General features: G+C 61.8%; 1 pseudogene; it reads right to left on the bottom strand.

Moving 5' to 3' along the window:
• Nucleotides 1–546: 546 nt before the first annotated feature.
• On the bottom strand, nucleotides 547–7,439 carry LOC147579535 (uncharacterized; annotated as a pseudogene).
• Nucleotides 7,440–8,160: the final 721 nt, after the last annotated feature.

Below are 8,160 nucleotides of genomic sequence, written 5' to 3'. Positions count from 1 at the left end.
GTAGCATGTGTAGCTCTCCACCCCTTAGCGATTGTGGCAGAAAAGGGGTGTGTGTCGGGGGGCTGGGGAGGTGGGGCGGTCCCGTGCCTGGCTTGGGGCAGGGAGTCAACCCAAGTTGATGCGCTCGACGCTTGCAGGGCCCACCCAAATGGCTGAGTGTGGGGAGGAGGCTTCCCATGAAACCCTTTAAACATTTGTGTGATTCTAAGGAAGAGGATAGTTTGCTGCCCGTTGGAATGGGAGAGAGTCATGGTGTCCAGGTCAGCCAGACCAAGACCCAGGTCAGGGTCAGGTCCCCTGGGCTCCCATTATTGATTCCCCTGTGGGATCCAGCAGGGGGTCCAGCTTTCAGCTTCCAGACAGCCTCCCCGCCAGGCTTAAGGTTCCTGGCTTGAGAAACCAGCTGGGTCCCGAGGAGACGGGTGAGTGCTCGCTGGTTCACAATCCCTGCAGGCCCACCCTCCATTCTATGCGAGGGACCTCTGCCAGCCACGGGGAGACCCGGGCTTGGGGTTAGTCTATCCAGCCAAAAGCCCAGAGACATGGGAAGCTGCATTTTCCTTTATTGATATTTCCACCCTGGCTTTTTTTTTTTTTTCAGCTGATATATGAGGTGGGGGTAAGTCGGGGGTGCAGTGAGTGGATGGGAGTGGGCGCCCCTGGGCACTCATTGGTGGAGCCTCTGTGTTGGGCCGCCCAGCAGCTCAGGGCCACACAGAGAGAGCCTAAGGAAGGGGCAGGTATGTGGGAGGCGGGTGGCTGAGAGCCCCTCTTTGGGAATTCGAGGCGGTTTGTGTCTGGGAACCCCGGGAGGTGGCAGGGAATTAGGGATCCTGATAAGGTGCGCGGGGGCGGAATCCGAAAGCCCACTGTTCTCTGGCACCCGGTTATTCTTATCATTTCTGGGCTGCGCTGACGCGTTGTCTCCTCTGCTCCTGTGCCATTTCACACAGAAATGTGCCTTCGTTTCGCTGGATGTCTTTGTGTGTGGACCAAATATTTCTCGATCACCTTTTTCTTAATGGCTGGGGTAACCAGAGGGAGGTTTAACAGCCGCAGCGATCCGGCCAGGGAAGCCTCGTTGCTGGAGGCCGAACCCCGCTTTGCCTGTGGTCGCTGGGCAGCGGGGACTAGAGGTGGTGGCGGGGTGCGGCCGCTGGAAGGGCGAGAAAGAGATGCGTTGCCCACGGTGCCAGAGCGGAGGTCTCCCTGGGCGTCCGTCGCTGTGGGTCTGCAGGCTCATGTGTGTGGTTGCTATTTTGTTTTATATAACAAATTGCTTGAGGTCCGCGAGGTGGCAGACGGCGGAGAGCCAAGCGCGAGCCAGGGGCCTGGCGGGGAGAGGCGGGCGGGTGGGTGCAGCTCCGGAGGGAAGAGAAGGCGGAGGGCGTCTGCGGGAAGCCCTCTCCTAAGAGCCCTGAGTTCACAGATTTTACAGCGGGGTCTCCAGCGTGTCCAAAGGAAGATGTGAACAATTCGTGCTTTTAGAAGCTGGCCTCTCCTGTCTCCTGATCTGAAGGAAATGATCTTTCCCCATGTTCCCTCTCCCTGTTACGAACCCCCACTTCCCTCCTTTCCTCGAAGCCCACCGTCCATGATCCAGGAACAAGCACACCCCGGTCTCCTGGCTAATCCAGAGAACCGAAACAGCACAATAGCTCCGAGAGTAAGCCCTCCTCCTGGAATGCCAAATTTTAGTGGCCCCAGAGTCGGCTAAGGTGAGAGCCTGAGGCTCCCCGAGCTGGGGCCGGCTGGGGGCAACAAGACGGGAGGGCCGGGGTGCTGCGGGGAGCAGAGCAGGTGTCCCACGTGCACCCCTTGTCTTCCGAAAAATGCTGGGGCCTGGAGTTCACACGGGTGAATCCCGCACTGCTGACGCTTTCCTGGCTCCCGTGGTGCTCCCTTCCTGGCGAGTCCGGGATGCTTCAGCCAAGTAGCCTGAGGACCCCCCGGGGAAGGAGAGCCTGAGTCTAGATGCAGCCAGCTTCCACCTAAGGGCCAGTGGTACTGCTGGGAGCCGGATAAACGGCTAATGGCTCGGGAGGGACCATGCGACCTGCTGGAGCCCCTTGGTCCTCTCTTGGCTCTCCCACCTGTCCCCCAGACCACCGGGGCCAGGAAGGAGGGGCAGCTGGGAGGTGCGCCCTTCCTCGGGGTGACGTCAAGGCCTTTCTAATCGTTCTCCAGGGGGATCTTTCTCTCCTACCCAACCCCGGGGCTGCCCCACAGCCCCCCGCCGGCCTGTGCCCTGTTACACTCGAAAACAGAAATCCCCTGTCTTCTCCCTTCCTCCTCCCTCTTTCCGCTACACCCCTGCCTACCCTTTTATTTTTTTCTCTTTAATCTCGATACCATCGGGGTTTTTCTCACCCGAGGAGAAGAGGGTAGTGGCAGAGGGAGGGCCAGGATCCCCCGAAGCTGGAGGGCCCAGCCTGGTGGTGGGGAGTGGAGAAGGAGGGGGTAATCTCTGAGCGCATCTCCTCTCTTTGACTCTCCACAGCTCTAGCCGCTCCTCCTGGCCTGGGCGGGTTTCCTTCCGAGTTTTAAACGGCGATAGATGAATAAGCAAAAAAAAAAAAAAAAAAAAAAAAAAAAAAAAAGTAAATTAAACCAGCTACCACCCCTAAAGCGATGGCTCATTCCCCTGGGCAGGTAGACTCTAGGCCTGAGGCGGGTGGGCGTGGGAACCGGGAAGCGAGCTGTGCGGGTCGGGGGCTCTCCTCGCCTGAGTTCCCGTGGGTTTCCCCTTTGACGTCTCCACCTCCAGCATCTGCCCTCTGACAGTGAGTTTTGGGGTCCCCTGCTCGCCGTGTTTCATGGGAGAACGGCGGGCACTAGCCAACGCCTGCTGCTTTCTCATCTCCTTTATTCCTCTCCCCGCTCTCTGCATTTCAGTTCACGCGGGAAAGAGAAAGGGGGCTCGGAAGGGAACCGCAGAGATACAGATACAACACAGGACGTGTTTCACCTGCGCGGTCCCGGGGCGCCGCGTCCAAGCGGGCTCCTTGGTCATTTCACCGCTGCAGCTCACGCCCGGCGGTGGCGCCTTGGGCCGCGTCCCCGGCGTAACCCTCCCGCCCCGCAGCCTGCGAGCTGTTTATACAGCTTTACCTGTGCTATTCTCTTAACCAGTGGAAATCCTCGCCCGGCCACGGTAACCTAATCCCAGGGCCGAGGCAGAGGAGGGGAAGGTGTGTACGCGCCAGAAGGGGGTTCTTCTCTCTTCCCGATTGGGAGGGAAATTGGGTGATCGAGGTGGGGGCCCTATAGGGCTGCGGAGGAAGGGGGCCCGACTTCCACGTCCGTGTGCTCTCTGCTTTTCTCCCCCCGAACAGGCATCGGGGAGCCCGCGCGGTGGTCGCAGCGTGGACGCGCGCGGCCCGCGAGCGCGGCCGCCCCGGAGGCGCCCCGCGGGGCTGGCGAGGCCCAGGACTGGTTTCTCCGTCCTGGACCAGGACCTGCTTGCTCTCGTTCTGCCTTCAACTTGCCCCATTAGAACCCCCACACCTCCGACCACAGAGTACCAGGGACGGGAGCCGGCCCTTCAGCAGCTCCTCCCCGCCCGGCCTCTCCTTCCAGAGCGCCCCGGTGCCGGGCGCAGCCAGCGCAAGGAATCGAATTAAACGCCTCTTGGCGGTTATTGTCTCTCGCTAATTGCTCCAACAATGGCCACTATTAAAACGGAGACACCCAATTAAAGGCCCCGCCGGGCAGCGCTCGGCTCCGGGAGACGAACTGGCCGCCGGCCTGAAGCCTGCAGACCGGCGGGCCGCGGACCCGGCTGGCGTGGGGCGCCGGCGCCGGCCTCGGCACCTCTGGCCTCCACTTCCTCCCCAGACGTACAGCCACCGCGGCCGGTTCACACCATTTTTATTGACCGATCGCAGCCAAGGAAGATTGATCGAGCGGGAATGGGAAGGGACTCCTCCTCCCCCAGCCCCGGCTCGCCGGGGCCTCGGGGCCGCGCTCCAATTTCTGGCCTTTGCTGTAGCTCCGCGCCCTCCCTGCCCCCAGCCCCGCAGGTTCCCGGCTTCACTTCTGTCTTAACAGCGCGGCCGGGTCCGCCCAGGCCGGCGCCGCGGCTCCGGGGGGAGGGACGCGGCGTCGCGGCCCGGCTCCGCTTCTTTCTCCTGCCTGCAAATATTTGCTGCCTCGCTGGAAATCCGACTATTCCGCGCGCGCTCGGCTTGCAAAGTCCTTAAGTAAACACGCTCAAATGACCGCCCCAGGCGGCGCGAAGCACGCTCACTCCCCCTGCGCGGGATTAGTAACTTTGTGACTTCGACCCCGAGACTCGGCTCTCGGGTGAGCCTCGGCTCTCGGGTGAGCCTCCGCGGGCAGTGCGCGGGCGCCTCGACCCCGCGGAGCTCGCCTGGATGCGCCGGTCGCCAGGCTCGGGTGGGTGACGCTCTCTGGCCGCCTGGATCTCTGCTCTCTGGGTGCGGCGACCCCAGGGGTGAACCTGGGGGCGCGCTCCTCCCCTCTGCGTCGCGGGCTCCGGTTCCCTTGCCGGACTGGGTGACCCACTTCCTCCAGGACAGAGCTTCTGCGCTCCCGGGAGGGCGGGTGGGAGGGACCTGTACTTGGGCGTGTGTGTGTGTGTGTGTGTGTGTGTGTGTGTGGGCCCCAGCTTACCCCAACCGAGGAGAGAAAGTTAGGCTCCATTTCTTACCCTTTCCCCAAGAGGGCACACACACCCCACTCAACTTGACGCCTCCAGCAGCCGCCTCGAGGCCTGACCTTTCCGACAGGCCCAACTGGCTCCCGCCGCCCCACGCGCGGCCCCGGGACCCGGCTCCTGGGACGGAGCCGGTGGCTGCGGCGTCGCTGGCTCGGCTCCGGGATGCTCGCCCCCGGGGTCCCGGCCATCCAGGCCCTTCGACAGCCCCTTACCCTGGTTAGGGAGGCCTCGCGCCCCGCAGGAGCCCCGGGCCCTGCAGCAGCCCCGGGCCCTGCAGCGGCGGCGGCGGCGGCATCCTCCTGGGTCTCCTCGCTTCCTCCACCGGCGCTCCGCCGGCGGCTCCCGGGGAGGAGGGGGTACCCGCGAGACCCGGCCAGGGCCGGGGTGCCCGGGGAGGGGGCCGTCAGGTCTGCAGGAGGGCGCTGAGGCGTCTCTGCAGGAGGCCAGGATCGGCTTTGCGGGCTACGGCGGAGGGGGAGTCGGGACCACCTTCCCCCCCCCCTTCCCCCCGGCCTCGAGCCCCCTCCCCTCCCCCGCCCGCACTGGGAGGAGGAAGCCCGGCCTGCATTTGCCGGCGAGGCGGGTCAGGCCGGCGCCTGGCCTGGCTCAGACCCCCGCAGCCCGGCTCTCCGCCTCAGGCCACGCGCTGCAGCGTCTCTCCGGCCTCGCTCCCTCCCCCCCCCCCCTGCTTCCCCACGGGTCCCGGGGCCGACCTCGGCCCTCCCCGCCGGGTAGCCCCCTCCCCTCCTTTTCCCTACCCACCCCCCTTCCCGGGGCTCCCGGCTCTGGGGCTGGGCCCGTGACGTCAAACCCAGTGTGGCGTCGGCGAGACTGGCCGGCGCGGGCCATCAAAAGAGCAACGTCCTCTTTCCCAATTACCCACTGTCAGTCCGGGAACAGGGGCGGACCGGCTGGGAATTAAATGTTAAATACCCCCTACAGGCTGGCTCCATTACACCGGGCGTCCAGCCGCAGCCCCCCACGCCTCTCTGCCAGCTCCAAACCACCCAGACCAAGAAGGGCCTTCAAGATCTTTTATTTTTCCAAGGTGTGGGGAGGAGGGGGGGGGGGACTCTCCATCTCGGTGCAGCCCGACTCGGTGCTTTTAATTAAAACGAATAAATGCCCGCCCCCCAACTTTTGTGCGTTATCGGAGAGGCGCCGATACACCGGAAGGCCTCATTTTCTCAAATATTTTCTCTTTGTCTTTTAAAATTGTTGGAAGCTCTCAAGTTAACATTTTCAAGTCCTGGCGTCAGCAGCTGTTTTCACCCGAGGATGGCTTCCCCCGCTCTCGCCGTCCCCCCCTCCCCCCCGTGGCTTCCAGGTCTCCGGACCAAAAAGCCACGTTTGGGATTCCCCGCGTGACTTTGAACTGGGGTCCGGGTCTAGCGTCTCCTGGTCCGGGGCCGACGCGCGGAGGAGAAGCGCTTTTCAGTTCTTCTCTCTGCTTGCATCCTTAATGTTAAATCTCGGGGACTTTTAGCAAAAATGTGTGCGCGTCGGTCTGTCCTTGTTTATGAAGCGGTTTCCGCTGAATGTTAGACAGAAACTAAATAATTAAAAGGTTTGGAGAGCACCGTGTGCAGGAGTAGAGGCTGGGAGCTTGGCCGGCCCTAGAGGGAAGTGGTCAGAGTGGAAGAAAAAAATCGATGCTTCCTTACTGGGCCGCTCTCATAAACGGGAACTAAATGGGCTCGGGAGAAACATTAGGAGGGAGGCGGTGTGTGTGTGTGTGTGTGTGTGTGTGTGTGTGTGTGTGTGTGTTTAATTTAGGAATTTTCTTCCTGTCCCGTATCTAGAAACTCAACCCTGATTTCTAACAAACATCAGATTTCAGAAGACGGAGATTCCAGAGAAGCTCCAAACCCAAGATCGGGAGGACCCACATTTCCACTACTTTCAAATAAATTTTACTAATCTTTCTACAATGATTGTGTATTAAAACACGACATCTCTCGCCCCCACTCTAACACACACACACACACCCCACGTTAAGGTTGAATGCTGATGATTTTCCTTCATCGCATGAAAGCCATCCTCCAGAACTTACTTTTAGGGACGCTCTCTTCTATTTCGAGTTTTTTGTGTTTGCAGGGAATTTTATGGGGTGGAGGAGACAAGAGGGAATAATGGCTTCCGCTCAGAGAAAACCCCAAATCAAGCTCTCAGTGCCGGCCGTGGGATCGCCTGCGGGAGAACCCACACACTGCCCTAGGGTGAGCAGAGGGTGGAACCTGAGTCTTCTTTTCCCGCCTGACCCCTGCTCGCCCCGGCCGCGTTTTCGGGCTTGCAGGCTGCAGGAGCCAGGGCGCCGCTAGGGGATGCAGTGGCTCAAAGGACCGAGAGAGGCCGGGGAGGTTGGAGCCCGCGGGGCCGGCCAATCGCGGCCCGGCCGCAGCCTCGCCCGCTGATTGGCCCCTCCGCGGCCCCGCCCCGCCCCGCCCCGCCCCCCTCGCCGGGGCGTCTGGAGCCGCACCCCCTCCGCCCCAGGCTGCCTGGCCCGGGCGGTGCGAGTCCGGGGACGGTCGCCGCAGTCCTGCCCGCCGGCCGGGATGGGGGTCGCTGGAAAGGGGCCGGTTCCTCGGCTGGGGAAAAACGCCGGGAGCCGGAGTAAGTAGGGCCCTGGGCGGGGTGGAGGGAAAAGTTGGGTAAGTGGAAAGAGGCCCCGAGTTCTTGCTTTGCGGCCGCTCTCACTGTACTGAGGGACCTGGCTGGCGTGCCTGTGTCTGTCCCTTTCCTCTTCACCCATCACCATGGTCACTCAGGTCGGAAGCACGCAGGGGCTGCAAATTCCAGGTCTGGAAAGGCAAAGCACGACAGCTGAAGCGTGCATTTGAGAGGCTTGCTAACACAAAAGGCTGGGGAAACCGTGCACGGCGGCCACCCGAGGAACACACACCTTCCAATAAAGGCTCGCTCCCTTTGCCCGATTCCCCCAGCTCTTAAGCAATTCTCTCGGGAGGCAAATCCCAAAGTCCTTTGGCATGAAAACCTTTTTTTTTTTTTCTTTCTCTCGTCGGTTTTTATAGGCACGTAACCCCAAATCCATAACGTCCCCAATACCGGATTGAATTGAAAAACAAGTTTGGTCATTAAAAAAAAAAAAAAAGAAAGAAAAGTCTGAAAAAAAGAAAGGCTGCCTGTAGAAATTGACTTTATGAATGGGGCAGGCCGGTTTCCCCGGCACGGAATAATCCACTGGGCCGGAATGAATTGGCTGGAGCTGGAGCCACATTTAAAGGGCCAGAGCGCGCATTCCCTCCTGCCCGCCCCCCTCCGCCCCAAACCCGGCGGGCCTTGCCCACCCGCCCCGCCGCCCCCCCCCCCCACCCCCGCCCCCGGGCCGCCCTCCGCGGCGCCCCCCTTCCGGTCAGTGGAGGGGCGGGGGCAGGGGCGGAGGGGTGCGGGGGGGGGTGGGGGTGAGGTCCTGGAGCGGGTTTGGGTTGCAGTTTCCTTGTGCTAGTGATCCTGTCCCC

This window comes from Puma concolor, chromosome B4 (genome assembly GCF_028749965.1).
Source record: "Puma concolor isolate L17-30 chromosome B4, mPumCon1.1.hap2, whole genome shotgun sequence".
NCBI lineage: Eukaryota > Metazoa > Chordata > Mammalia > Carnivora > Felidae > Puma > Puma concolor.
This window is presented reverse-complemented; position numbering and strand designations above follow the sequence as displayed.